The 14253-nt window shown below is 43.1% G+C and overlaps 1 protein-coding gene across 2 annotated transcripts in view; it reads left to right on the top strand.

Annotated features, from left to right (window-relative positions):
• The first annotated feature begins 7014 nt into the window (after positions 1-7014).
• The window catches only part of RCAN2 (regulator of calcineurin 2), a 260809-nt gene continuing 253570 nt past the window's right edge, over positions 7015-14253 (top strand). Inside the window, exon 1 of one of the 2 annotated variants that reach the window (XM_037054229.1) lies at positions 7015-7237. The gene's annotated coding sequence lies outside the window, so the exon portion shown is untranslated. Of the gene's footprint in view, positions 7238-7338; positions 7359-14253 lie in introns of those variants that run through there. The other variant, XM_037054235.1, reaches the window with a different exon arrangement.

Below are 14253 nucleotides of genomic sequence, written 5' to 3'. Positions count from 1 at the left end.
TTTGGAAAATCTGAAATCCTTGCAGGGTCACAAGGGACTTTTCACAAAATTTTCACTTAATAAGCTAATTTTTTCCTCTAAGCCAAGAATAATGAATTAGACAAAACTATTAGGAAAACATGTCACTTAAAAACATATGTTCAGTGAGAACAAAGACTTTATCTTACTCAATGCTGTAACTGGAGCACCAACAACAGTATAGGGGATACTTAACAGGTATTTTCTAAACGAATACACGAATATTTGCCACCTAGACAAGTATCGTACATATTTTAATTTTTTCTGTTACTTTGAATATTCTGTAAACAAAGAGTTCTATATAAAGAGTGGTAATTCTCAATCTATTTTCCCAAATGGACCTAAGAGATGTGATTTGCTTATATTAATAATGCTCAGCTGCAAGAAAACTGAGACTCGACTCAGCATGGAAGGAAAAGGAGAGAAGCATGGGTACCCTGGGAAGTAATCAGAGCCACAGTGTGTGTGCAAGGGGGGGAGAATGTGCACCGTGGGAAAGCATCCCAGCTCCTGACCCACTCAAGGCGAGGGCAGCCCCCAACTGGCCTTTGACAATCACTGACACTGATGGAGCCTCAAGTGTTGGTCCCCAGGCTCTAACCTTGTTCAGTTTCATCAATGATTAGAATAAGGGGATAGATATCTATTTTGAAAATTTCTCATTGGCACACATCTTGGGATAGCAGATATTAAATACAGTGAAGAAAAATTAAGATCTGAAGGATCTTAGGTAGTAATGATAATTTTAATTGAAGTATTTTGTATAAGAATTTTACTATAGAGATAGAAAACATGGGTGAGTTTTGGGGCAGGTATATAGTTTAACAGTAAAGTACATGAAAAATACTGACAGTCTGGTAGGCAGTAAATTCAACATGAATCAACTGAGTGATATGAAAGCAAAATAGCCATTTTGGCACTTAATGGAAACCAGTACAAATAGTATTCAGGACAATGGGTATAATTGGCCCTTATACCCTGTTCTAATCAGACTTGACTTGGACATTTGTATTCAATACTTTACTTAAAAGTCTGCTTTTTTCTTGCTTGCCTTCTTGTAGCCAGGTAGTTGAAACACGAGAGGAGGCCTTTTGAGTGGGGCTGGATCGGTGGGAGCTGAGCTAGAAGAATAACTGACCAGGGCAGTGGCCTGGCAGAAGGTTGGACAAACAGAGAAATGCATCGAGGACAATGAGAACCACGTTTTCCCATTGTCAGAGGAAGGGAAAAACTAGAAAAAAATCTTATGATGTTAGTTTAGAATTGCAGGGCTATTGTAAACCCATGGTTTCCAATCCTTAGAGATAAATGTAGAAATAAAGATGTAAATTGGTGTACATACATGTGCAATTACATATGTGCATACATATTTGTGTACACATACATAGACTTCCCAGCCCTTTCACTGAGAAGGGTTTGGAGAATAGTACCCAGATGGCAACAAGGCACATCCAACATCTAGAGCTTGGCTTCTAATCACCGTTTTCCACCAGCAACGAAGAAGAAGAACAAACCAGAAATTCTCAGAGAAAGTCTGATTACAAAGTTTGGTCTGAGAAAGAGTAAGTTGAGCCTAGAATACCTTACACCAGGAAGTAAGAAAACATCCATTCATGGGGATGTGTTGATGGATACAAAACCCAGCTTGAAGAGGCTCCCACTGTGGCCAGTGGGATGAGCCTGAGGTAATTAGCCTTCAAAACAGCCAATGATAGTAACAGATTATCATCCACTGAATACACTAGGAAGCTGTGAGTGAACATTAATATTATTAAATGATTAAATGAGAAGAAAAACTCCTTCTTACAGTAGAATATCAAGTAATTAGTATAAAGATGATGAAAGTAGAATAACCTTAGTGTAACAAATCAACATCACATATCACATGTAAGATACAGCAAGAACACAGGATGACTGTTGTGATTTGCTGGCCTACAACATACAACCTTGGTGGAATTATGAGGAAACATCAGACAATCCCAAATGGAGGGGCATTCTACAAAACGACTGGCCTATAATCTCAGGACTGTCAAAGTCATTGTTTCTGATTGAAGGAGATTAAAGAAATATGACACCTGGGTGGAAGGCAATACTGGATCCCTCTATACAAAGTGTTCTGGCAGAGGCTGTATAAGAGTTCTTGGTATTATTTTTGCAAATTTTCTGTAATTTTCCAATTGTTTTAAAAGGAAAGAAAAAAGTACAGCTTTCAGGAATTCTATATAGCCATAAAAATAATGTTATTGTGAATACTAAAAGCAACAACAACAACAAAGACAGATTAACTGAGTCCATCAAAAAAAATTTTTAAATGTACTTCATAGTGAGGACACAATCAAGAAAGAGAAAAGACAACTTGCAGGATGGGAGAAAGTATTTGCAAATTATGTAGCTGATAAGTAATTCACATCCAGAATATATAACGGACTCAAAACTCTACACACATGACCCATTTGAAACTGGGCAAAGCTCCCCCAAATGAAATACATAAGCATCTCTAACAAAATATATATATAATTTATATGAGCAAAACTGCAAAACTGGTAAAAGAAATAGAAAACCTAAATAAATGGAGAAATGGTTCATATTTATGGGTAAGAAGACAACATGGTTACGAGGTCAGTTCTTGCCAACTTGATCTATAGACTCATTGCAATCCCAACCAAAAACCTAGTGAGTTATTTTGCAGATATGGACAAACTGATTCTAAAGTTTATAAGGAAAGGCAAAAGATTGAGACTAACCAGCACAACACTGAGGGAGAAGAACCAAGTCAAAGGACTGACAACAAGACAGTGTGGTGTGGTACTGGTGAGAGGACAGAGAGATGGGTCCATGAGACAGAGTAGAGAGCCCAGATGTAGACTCACAGAAACACAGTCAACTGACCTCTGAAAACAGAGCAAAAATAATACAATGAAGACACAGATTTTTCAACAAATTGTGCTGGAACCACTGGACATCTGCGTGCAAAAAAAAAAAAAAAAGAAAGAAAAAGAATCTAAACACAGAACTATCACACTTAACAAAAATTAACTCAAAGTGGATAATAGATCTGAATGTAAAATACAAAATTATAAAACTCCTAGGACATAATATAGAAGGAAATCTAGAGGACTTTGGGTATCATAATGCCTTTTTAGACAAAACACCAGTGGCACAATCCATGAAATAAGTCATCGTTAAGCTGGATTTCATTAAAATGGAAAAAGTTCTCATGAAAGAGACTGTCAAGAGCATGAGTAGTCAAACAAATTGGTGAAATCATTTGCAAAATACATACTTTATAAAGGACTGTTATTCAAAATATAAAGGAACTTCTAAAACAATAATGATAAGAACAATAAGAAAACCACCCAATTCAAAATGGCAAAAAAATCTAAAGAGATGCCTCACCAAAGGAATATAGATAACAAATAAGCAAATAAAAAATGTTCAATATCCATCACACATTATTATGGAACTCTAAACTAACACAACAATGAGAGTTCACTACACACCTATTAGAAGGGTGCAGTTCCAAAACAATGACAACGCCAAATGCTGGTGGGTATGTGCAGCAACAGGAGCTCTCATTCTTTCTGGTGGGGATGCACACCGGTATAGCCACTTTGGAACACAGCTTGGTGGTTTCTTACTCTTATAGTACAAAACCAGCAATCATGCTCCTTAGTATTTAGCCAAACAAATTGAACAATATGTGCACAAAGAAAACTGCACGCAGATGTTTGTGGTAGCTATGTATGTATCCAATTCCCCAAACTCAGAAGCAATCAAGATGCCCTTCAGTAGGTGAACAGATAAGTAAATTGTGGTACATGTACACTATGAAATATTATTCAACACTAAAAAGAAGGAACCCTGACCAGGAAGCTCAGGTGGTTAGAGCATCCTCCTGATACGCCAAGGGTTGTGGGTTTGATCCCCGGGCAGGGCCCACACAGGAATCAACCAATGAGTGCACCAGTAAGTGGAACAACAAATTGATGTTTCTCTCTCTCCCTCGATTTCTCCCTCTCTCTCAAAACCAATAAATTAAAAATTAAAAAAGAAATGAGTCATCAAAGCATTAAAAACATACAAGCCTTAAGTGCTTATTTCTAGCCAAAAGAAGCCAATCTGAAAAGGCTATATACTGTATGATTCCTACTAAATGACATTCTGGAAAAGGCAAAACTATAAAGACAGTTAAGACAGAGGATTTTTAGGGCAGTGAAATTGCTCTCTATGAGACTATAATGGTGGATATGTCAGTATGCACTTGTCAAAACTCAAAGAATATAAACACCAACAGTGAATCCTAATGAGGACTGTGGCTGATAATGTGCCAATGTGAGCTCATCTACTGTAATAAATGTACCACCCTGGTGAGGGATGCTGATGACGGCGACGTTGACAGTGAAGCTATGCATGTGCGGTGGCAGGGGGTACAGGGGAAATCTCTGCACTGCTCACTCAATTTTGCAGTTAACGTTAAACTCTAAAATATAAATTCTATAAAAGATAAGAGTGCTTGCAACTGCACAGTTGGGAAGTGATCATGTCTCTTTTTTGCACAGCTAACACACATGAGTGTTGCTGTGGGCCAGGCATTACGCTAAGTGCTTTACATGTATTACTTCACTTAATCCTCACACCCAATCTAGTTTTTCTAACTTTTCAAAATTTCTGTGATACATACATTACTTCTATAACCAGAAACTTTTATTTATGAACACACTTACCAAATAGATCCTATTAAGATGAAAGTCTTCAGGGTGGTGGAGATCGCAGGAACTCCTGAGAGTGAGATGTGGTTTAAAGGGTTGGGGATGTTTTACGTACTCAGAGCTGGGGCTTAGAGTGGGCGAGGCATGATGTCCATCTCCACACATGTGAGAGGCAGCCAGCTGGAAAAGAAATCGGACTGTCTCCATGGCTTTGGAAATTAAACTAGAACCAATGAGAGAAAATCTTAAGAAGGCAAGTTTGAGTTCACTATAAGGATGCCCTTCCAGACAATTCTGTCGAAAAAGTACAGTATTCCTCTGTTATGTTTCAAGATCTCCCAGTGGATGCCCTAAACCATCCATAGTACTGAACCTCATATACACTATCTTTATTTCCTATACATATATTCATACCCATGATGGAGTATAATTCACAAATGAGGCAATTTCATGGATAGAAGATTCATTCTTACGCTCAATCTTATCAATCTCAGCATAAGATTTTTTTTCCTTTCCCCTTTTCATTTACAGAAAGCACTTTACATCTTCTCTTTGGCACATTGGAATTGCCAGCACCACTGCTCTTGCACTTTGATGCCACTGTTAAGTGAAGAAAGTGTTACTTGAACACAAGCACTGTGGTACCTTCACAGTGGGTCGGATAACCAAGCAGGCCTATTATGAAACTAACCACAGGGAGGGTATATAGCCGGATACACCGAACACAGGGATGATTTATGTCTCTGGGAAGGCAAGAGCCTGCCAACAGACTTCATCAAACTACTCACGATTTAAAATTATAAATTTATTTCTGGAATGTTCCACTTAGTATTTTGGAATGAGTTGACCATAAGTCATTGAAATGGTGGAGGACAAAACTGCGGATGAGGAGGGACTACTGTAATTTATCTAAATCAGTGGCTATTTACGAAGCTATGCATTCAGAAGAAGTTTGGGAGAGGAGGAGGCTCAGTTCATTTTCAGCGCTGAAATCCTGTCTTTATTTATATTAATGCAGATTATTCAGGGACAAACGCCATGACCTAACTTTTTCAATTGTTTGGTTTTTTAAGGTTGCATTCTATATCAGCCTTGGGAAAAAAACAATGTGGTCTCTGAATGAGGGAAGAATAATTGTGAAACTTATAGGTTGTTTCAATCCAATATTAATACTGTTTTCGGAAACAGAAGGGCATAAAAAGAAAAGGGAATAAGGCCTTTTATGTAGCAATTAGAAAGATAAAGCCAAACTGACAAATCTGCTATCATTTCCTCGCTCAGATTTGTCTGCACTCTTACCTTCTTCCTTCAATTTTCCCCACTTTCTCTATTATGATCTTTGACATTTTCTTGCCAGGAGACTCAGCTCTGCCCCTATCGGTGACACCCATAAGCCACAAGCTTCCTCCGGGCTCTGACTGCTTTATTTTGTACAGCAGAGACTTCTCCGGGGGTTAAGTTTTTTGAGCAACAGATCTACCCTAGATACTATTTCAATTGTAGCCGTTTACTGTATAATACCAGCTTCCCATTCCTGTGTCACAAGCTCTCACACAATAGGAGTCCTTGAAGCCCTTCTGTGCCCCCCAGGTCTGGTGGCTGCTAATCTTGGCAAAGCTGTGAAATCCACGCAGGGCACCCTCAGCCTCGTGGGCGGGGCAGGCGTAGGGCTCCAGCCAGAGGGCGCCAGCGCCCACCCTGCGCAAACACCTCAAGGACCTCCCAGGGGCTTCCCGGCATTTACTCAGGTAGCGGGAGTTGGGGGGTCCAGTCTGCTAACAAGAAGAGTCTCTCTGCCAGTATTCCGTTTGCACCGTTTGCTTCTTGGCCAGTTTTTTTGGCTGTTGCTGCCCAGTCACCCTGCGCTTCAGATTCAGCGCCCCCTACTCCGAACCCCAGGAAGCCCCCCACTCCGGCCGTGACCCCTAGAAGCCCCTCCTCGCCGAGGCCGAGACTTTAGTGGTCAGGCTCCGGCGCTGGGTCCCCAGGGGGTCTTCACCTCCTCTTGGGCACCCCTAGTGGAAAAGAGTGGGTAAGGGGCTGAGGGTAGAGTGGGAGCCCTGGAGGTGGAGTAGGCACCGGATCAGGGGGTGGGTGAGGTGCGGGGAGGGGATGAGAAGAGGCCAGACAGGGGCTTTCGGTTTCCTGGGGTCTGATTGGAGGTTGGCCCGATGAGTCGGAGCTGGGGGCGCGCCCATCTCTGCTGGCTCCTGCGAGAGCTGCCGGCTCGGCCCCTCCCCGGAGCCGCTTTGTCCCGGGTGACAGCGGCGGAGGTTGTGGAGAGAAGCGGGCAGGAGGGAGAGACCCACGGACCCACAGACCCGGAGACCGGGAGGCGGGGCGCACAGAGAACGGCCCTACACCCAGGCCCGCAGGCACCGCGCCTGCCCCCTACGCGCGCTCTCACCGGCTGGCAGGTGAGCCAGCAGCGCCGCGCCCGCAGTCGGGGCCCCGGACGGACCGCTCGAGCCACCATCTGTCTTTGCCCGCGCATCGCGGACACCCATCAGGTTGGTTACGTAACTGCGCCTGCCGGCTCTCCCCTGCACCGGGTCCTGCCTGGGCTTCGTGCGGTGCCCCGACCCTGCGGAGGACCGTGGCAAGGGACGGCCAGCCGGCCAGCCGCGCCGGGTGAGAGAGCGGTCGGCGGTGGGGGTAGAGGGATGGTCTCTTGATTCAGCCGTAAGCTCCCGAGGCGGCTTTGGGGACAGAGGTCTCCCTTGACCCCCTTCTAGAGGGAGCGGGCGTCTAGGAGCCTCTTACCCATTCTCTGGCCCCAGGGTTCACCTTCTCAGTAGCAGCAGCAGGTGCATAAAGCGGAGTGTAAAGAAAGACGCCTGTGGTCTCCAGGACTGAGGTTTGAAGTGGTGGTTAGGGGAGGTGGACTGGACTCAGAGAGCAAAGGAGAAAACGGAGACACTCCTTTTCCAATGCTTTAAAGAAAGTGCTGGGAAGGGGGAAGGTGCTTTGAGGCGCAGCGGTGGGGGGTGGGGGGAGGCTGTCCTCCCTGGGATTAGCCGGCTTGGGTCATCTAAAAATAACTTCAAGTTGGAAAAGTGAAATAGAAGGGAGCACAGTGTGCTGAGTTCCTCCTGCCTGTGGGATGCTTCGCTGTGGAAGTCACCAGAGGGAACAGGCAAATCTCAGCCACCTGACCCCTCTGCTGCCTCCTGGTCTCACTGGTTTCCAAGGTGTCTCAGTTTGACTTTTAGTTAATGATTTATTCTCCAAGGCACTGCAGTCTTTTTCTTATCCTAAAATGAATTATATAGCACAGTGCATGCTTTGAATTTTCTGTTTCCTACATTGGGATTAAAGTGTTTAGTGGACTCTTCAAAAGCCAAAGCTTTTTGAAGTATCATTTTAGTGAAAACAAAAGTTTCTGGGCTTCCTTTAACATACAATCCCACAACTGGAGATGAAAGGATGCTAGACCACTCCAGCCCACACTTTTCCCTTCCTTCAGCCAGAATCGCATTTAACCTATCGTATGGAGGGGACACTTTAGGAAAAGTGGACATTTTAAATAGGCAACTCAACTTTCACACATATTACATCAACTTAAAAACACAGGACAAATGCATCACAGGCACAGGGCGATGCTTGTTAAGTGCCCCCTCCATTCTGGGGACACAGGGAAGTTGAAGAAGCCTGGAAGCTGGAAAAGATCAAGAAGCAGGTCAGCACTGACCATGGAACAAGGCAACGCAGGCTGCTTTTTAGTCTACACATAGATTTTCTTTAGCCATAGAGCTATTAAGTATTATCAGTCATTTAGTTGAATTAGACTGAAATGTGAGTTGCGCTTGGCTTTCAAATCCACTGCAAATCAAATCTGCATTTATTGATCACCTACTGCCCCAGTCAAGTCCGTAGAGTTTTGTGTGGGAAAAGTGTTCTCAATTAAAGCTACCGAATCCCAAGAGTTTTCAAAATGTCTGTGTGTGCAGGCCCTGCAAAACCCAACTAAATCTGGAAGGGCGTGGCTCTCCACAGTGAAGAACATTTAACAGGCATAAGTGGGGACTCGAGAGCTTTGTCATTTTCAAGTAAATATCGCACTCTTTTGAAAACCGTTGGAATATCATTTGCAGCTAGTCATATATATTACAGAACTAGCTTTGCTGAGACCAACTTTGATGGTTGCTGTGGTCTCATTCCCCATACTTCTGTACCGTTCACTCAGTTTATCAACAGTTATTTGTTAAGCATCCACTGTGTGTTGGGTAGGCCTTGTGCCAGAGACTGCATGAATGAGGCTATGCCTTTTAGAAATCTAGCAATAAAAGATAAGAATAATTGATAATGGGCAGCATGGTGAGTGTTTAATGAACATAGGAACAGGTTCAGTGGGCGCCCACGGAAAGGAGGGCGGAGAGAATCAGGAAGAGTCTGCCGAGTTCACAATTGGATTGGATCCCAGGAGGCACAGAGGGGTCTCTCCAGAAGGGACAAGCATTCCACACTGAAGGAAAGGTCATGTTCAAAAAACACCTAGATGTTCTGAAATGGGCAGGCGGCAGGGAAGTTTGGCAGGGGGAGGGGAGGTTCAGTTCACCTGGGTTGTGCCTATACCTTGTTGAGGAGAAACCATGCAGTCTAACGGGAAAAATGATTTGATCTAATTTGTATTTTCCAAAAGTGACTTTGGAGGTGATGAATAGGTGGGATTACAAAGAGGAATGAGCTCAGATTTTAGACCACTGGAGTGGTCTAAACCAATTCCCGCCCAAAATGAAGTTAATTTGCCCGAACCAGGGAGAATAGGGAGAGAGAAGAGTGATCTTCAGAGAGCCATTTCAGAGGGATAGTCAGTGGCACTAGGTCCCCAAGTGGATGGTGGTGTGGAAGGGTAAGACTAGATATCTGGATGTGGGCAGGCTTTTAACTGAGGAAGTAAATGAGAACAAGTAGGTTTGAGCAATGTGACGAATTTCAACTGAAAGCTTCCCTCTGGATCAGGAACAAGACGAGGATACCCACCGCTACAACTTCGTGCAGTATGGTACTGGGAGTTCTGGCTACAACATTTAGGCAAGAAAAACAATGAAAAGGCACCCAGACCAGAAATGAAGAAGTACAACTGTCTCTGTTCTCACATAACATGATATTATATGTAGAAAACCCTAAAGATTACACACACACAAGCTATTAGAACTAATCATTGAATTAGGTAAAGTTGTAGGATACAAACCGAAATACAAAAATCAGCTACACTTCTATAACTAATAATAAAAATACTATATGTCATTAAATGTATATTACATATTATATAGCATATGTAATGGAATATTATCCAGCCATTAGAATGAAGTAGATCTTGCTGTCTGTGACAACATGGATGGACCTTGAGGGCATTATACTCCGGGAAATAGGTCAGAGGAAGACAAATACTGCACGATCTCACTTATATGTGTGATCTGAAAGAAGACTGAACTCACAGGTGCTGAGAAGAGAGAGCGGGTGGGGTGAGGCTGGGGGAGTGGATGAGGAGACTCAAAGGGTGAACACCTTCAGTTGTAAGGTGAGTTCCGGTGACGGTGATTAACAATATTGTGGTTTATAATTGCAAGTTGCTAAGAGAGAGATCTTTAAAGTTCTGGCCAGAAGAAAAACATCGTAACTATATGAGGTGATTGATGTTAATTTACTGTGGGAATCTATCATCTATCTAGCTGACAAAATCGTTATGTTATGTGCCTAAAACTAATACATTGTTAGATGTTAATTGAATCTCTATAAACCTGGGGGTTATGAGAGAGTAAGCAAGGAAGAATAATTTTGAGAACGATGGGGAACTTGACTTTGAACGTCAAATGACAATGCCCTGTAGGCACTTTTATTTTCCAAAGGTGATTTCTTCATTCCTGGTGCTAACCTTCTACTCATCTTACTTTCATTCCTGACATTGCCTATGGCTGCCTTTGGAAAAGAGAAAGAGAATTTGATAGCAGGAAGTCTTTTCCTCCTTCTTCCCCCAAATTGAAAATATTAACTGTCATATACTAAACCAGTAGTAGTAGTAATAATAAAAGTCATTTAAATTATGATAGTAATATCTAACATCTATTTAGTGCCTGCTATATGCAAGCACAAAGAAGTTAGAGTTCTACTTAGATTATCACATTGGATTCTCACCACAACCTTATGAGGCAGACAGCAGACACTATTATTATCCTCATACGGTTGATAAGGAACCCAAGGCAAAGAGAGAACCTTATCTAGGCCATGCAGTGAGTAAGAGGTGCACTAGAGTTCAAGCTCATGCAGTCTGACCCGCAGGTACCCTGAAGTACCAGAATGAACTAATAACATTGAAATAATTCCTGTTTAGCTTGCTTTTTAAAAATTTTTTAATTTTTTTACCCTCTTGCTTGAATATCTGTGGCTAATGCTGTAAAACTGAGTCAGGAGTCCTGACTTTCATCTGGGCTCAAGCCTGAGTTGTTGTGTGATCTCTGCAAAATCACATCCCCTCTCAGGCTTTCATTATTTTAAATCTGTCTGTTAATCGGAGAAGAGGTTGACCAGATGATCTCTTAAGAGGCTCTGCATTCTAAATTTCTCTCATGCTGTTTCAAATTTTACCATTGATTTGGGTTAAAATCAGGCTCACCTGATCTCTTTGAGACTAGAAACACTTATAAAAGGATTAACTCAGATGGGGCCTGTCCTTATCAGCTTGATATCCACTAGCCCCTAGTGCTGCTGAGCGTCGGAGGTCGAGAGAGCCTGCATTTCAGAGAGTGGAAATCCGGATGAGCACTGAAATGGAGGAATCGCTGCAGTCACTGACCAGTTTCTTCATTTTAGAAGAAAATGCCCATTCTAAAATGCCCATTTTAGAAGTCACTTAAATTCTATGAGACTTGGTTTTCTCNAGAAACACTTATAAAAGGATTAACTCAGATGGGGCCTGTCCTTATCAGCTTGATATCCACTAGCCCCTAGTGCTGCTGAGCGTCGGAGGTCGAGAGAGCCTGCATTTCAGAGAGTGGAAATCCGGATGAGCACTGAAATGGAGGAATCGCTGCAGTCACTGACCAGTTTCTTCATTTTAGACGTCACTTAAATTCTATGAGACTTGGTTTTCTCATCTCTGAGTAATTGGGGTGATTAATATACAGTTGTAGGAGTGTAAGGAATGAAACAGATAAAGGAGGCGCAGCACACAAGTCTGTCTCATCGAAGTTGCTCAGTACATGGGGGTCCTCACCCTTTGCCCCAGGGAAACAGACATGCAGAAGAGGCAGGTAGCTTCTGTGGGTGGCGGTGAATGCGGAGAGAACACTGTGAAGGTCTCAGTTGTTCTGAGGCCCCTCACAAGGTGTTGGGGCTCGGCAGGCACTCTCACAGTGCCGCACATCGCGCCTCTGTAGCGTGTGCACCTTTGCACCTAACCACATCGTTGACAAGTCCCACTGCTGGTACTTTGTGTCTCATAATTTAAGAAGATGAGATCTTTAGGGGAAATCAGCCACGGTGGGCAGGTGCTCGGCTGAGATCTTCAGCCTCTGGCTGCACTGCACCTCCCTCAGTTAGACCGATAATATGCATCAGGAGTACCAGGACCTGACCACCGCGGTGCCCTTACCCAGTGCTACCGAGACTCGGGACCCTGGCGCCCTGCCCACACCCACTCAATTCAGATCATGAAGGTGGAAGAGACTGGGGCCAGCAAGTGCCACTGCCCAGCAGTCATGACTCCAAGATCAAGTTCCTGCTGCCCCACCACGTTCTTCTTACATGCACAAGCCACGCTTTACCACCAAGAGGCCCAGCACCTTCTTTTAGATGCCGGGCCTCCCTGCCCAAATAAACTCCTTGGGAAACCTGGGAGGAAAAAAAAGTGAAAGAAAAAAAAAAAGGGATGTATAGATGTCTGAAGAAAAACTTCCTACCTCATGGTTTTGCTAAGGGCCTCCCATTAGTGAGCATCAGAGGAAATATATGGTAGAAATAAAAAAAATACACAGCATGTTAAATACCTTTCAAAATGTGAACCTCAAGTATTCATTAATAAATTACCCTCTTAGATATAAACAAGAATCAACATTCCACAAACCAAAGTTTTACACTCTTTTTTTTTGTCAGCTTGTAAATAGGCAAGATTTCTGTAAAGAAATAGTATTGCCTGGGGTTGGTGACCCTGGATTCCGTTATGACGGCATCAAATGTGCAGCAAACGGAATGACCTCCTACTTTGCGTGTGTCTGGGTGCGCGCTGTGCTCTGTCTTCAGGAGGACCTTTCTGCCTTTGCCTATAAAATGTTCACTGTCCTCCTGTCTTTTCTCTTGTTGCCAACTTCCAGGTGTCATATGCAGTAGGTTATTAATCAAGTTGAAGATGTTTTTTAAAGATGGAAGCAGCTTTAAACCCAAGTGTGGTTGAAAGTGGTATTTTTTAGAAGTTAAAGAAAAGTTTCCAGATATAGCCCATACTTCCTGCATTTCAGAATGCCGACAGAAAATATTTTTGATAGTCAGAATGGAAAGGGGTTTATTTTCTTGCCCGACTCCCTCATACTCAACTCACTTCAAAACAAGGGTAAGACAAGGGGTTCCTAAGCTTTACAGTGTATGCATAAGAAAGGATTTTACCGGTAGCTGTTGGACAAAAGAATTCTGTAATTTGGGAGCTATATCCTAGTTTTTATTCCAGTTGTTTTAGTTCTTTGTTGGAATAACAGCTTTAGTGTTTAAAGTGATTGAGATGTGCCTACTATAAAATATTAGAAGTTCTTTGAGGACACGGGCCATGCCTTCATACTGCTCTTACAGCGTGGGGAATAAAGTATAAAAAGCACAGACTTGGCATGAAAAGGCCTGGGTTCCTTTCCTGGCACTGTCACTTCCCCACAATGTAACCTTGAGCTTCCCGTTGACCTAACAGTCACAGGCGCTGGCATTTGTTGAATGCTGCTCCTGTTGAAGACACTGTGCTCAGCACACTGCGTCCGTTAGCTCATTTAATCCCAACAACAACTCCACCGTGTGGGTATTGTTGTCACTATTTACAGATGAGTGTGCCCCGAGGATCAGGGGAAATAAACCACTCAGTGCCAGGTCTCTGAGTTGAAATTTTCTGATCTGCACAATTAGGAAAATAATACGTGACCTTCCCACCTTACAGAGCCGAGAGGCTGAAATGCTATGAGTCTGTGAATGTGCACTCCCATTCACAAGATGGAAGGCTCTGCGCAGATGTTAGGGGTGGTTGTCACAGGAGAGACCTCCCAAAATATCAGTTATAGTTGTGCCTGATTCAACACCAGGTCTGTGAGGGGAAGGAGGTCCACCGTATATAAAAGACTTCTGTAGAATGCATTAAGGGAACTGTACGTCTTTGCCCTATTCTTTGGGAGTTTGTCTTATGATACCCGTTGCTTTCAAGGGTAACTTACTTGTCAGAATCAAGACTCCACTAGACTGGACCAGGAGGAGGCTGACCTGGCCATGGACCTGGGTCTTGCCGGTGAAGTGGTAACCGCCAGAGGGATGTTTCAGTATAAACAGAGACAGCTGA

Source organism: Sturnira hondurensis, unplaced genomic scaffold (assembly GCF_014824575.4).
Source record: "Sturnira hondurensis isolate 20B ecotype Veracruz unplaced genomic scaffold, ASM1482457v3 Scaffold0000880, whole genome shotgun sequence".
Lineage (NCBI taxonomy): Eukaryota > Metazoa > Chordata > Mammalia > Chiroptera > Phyllostomidae > Sturnira > Sturnira hondurensis.
The sequence above is the reverse complement of the archived record's forward strand: the minus strand, read 5'-3'. Positions and strand labels throughout refer to the sequence as shown.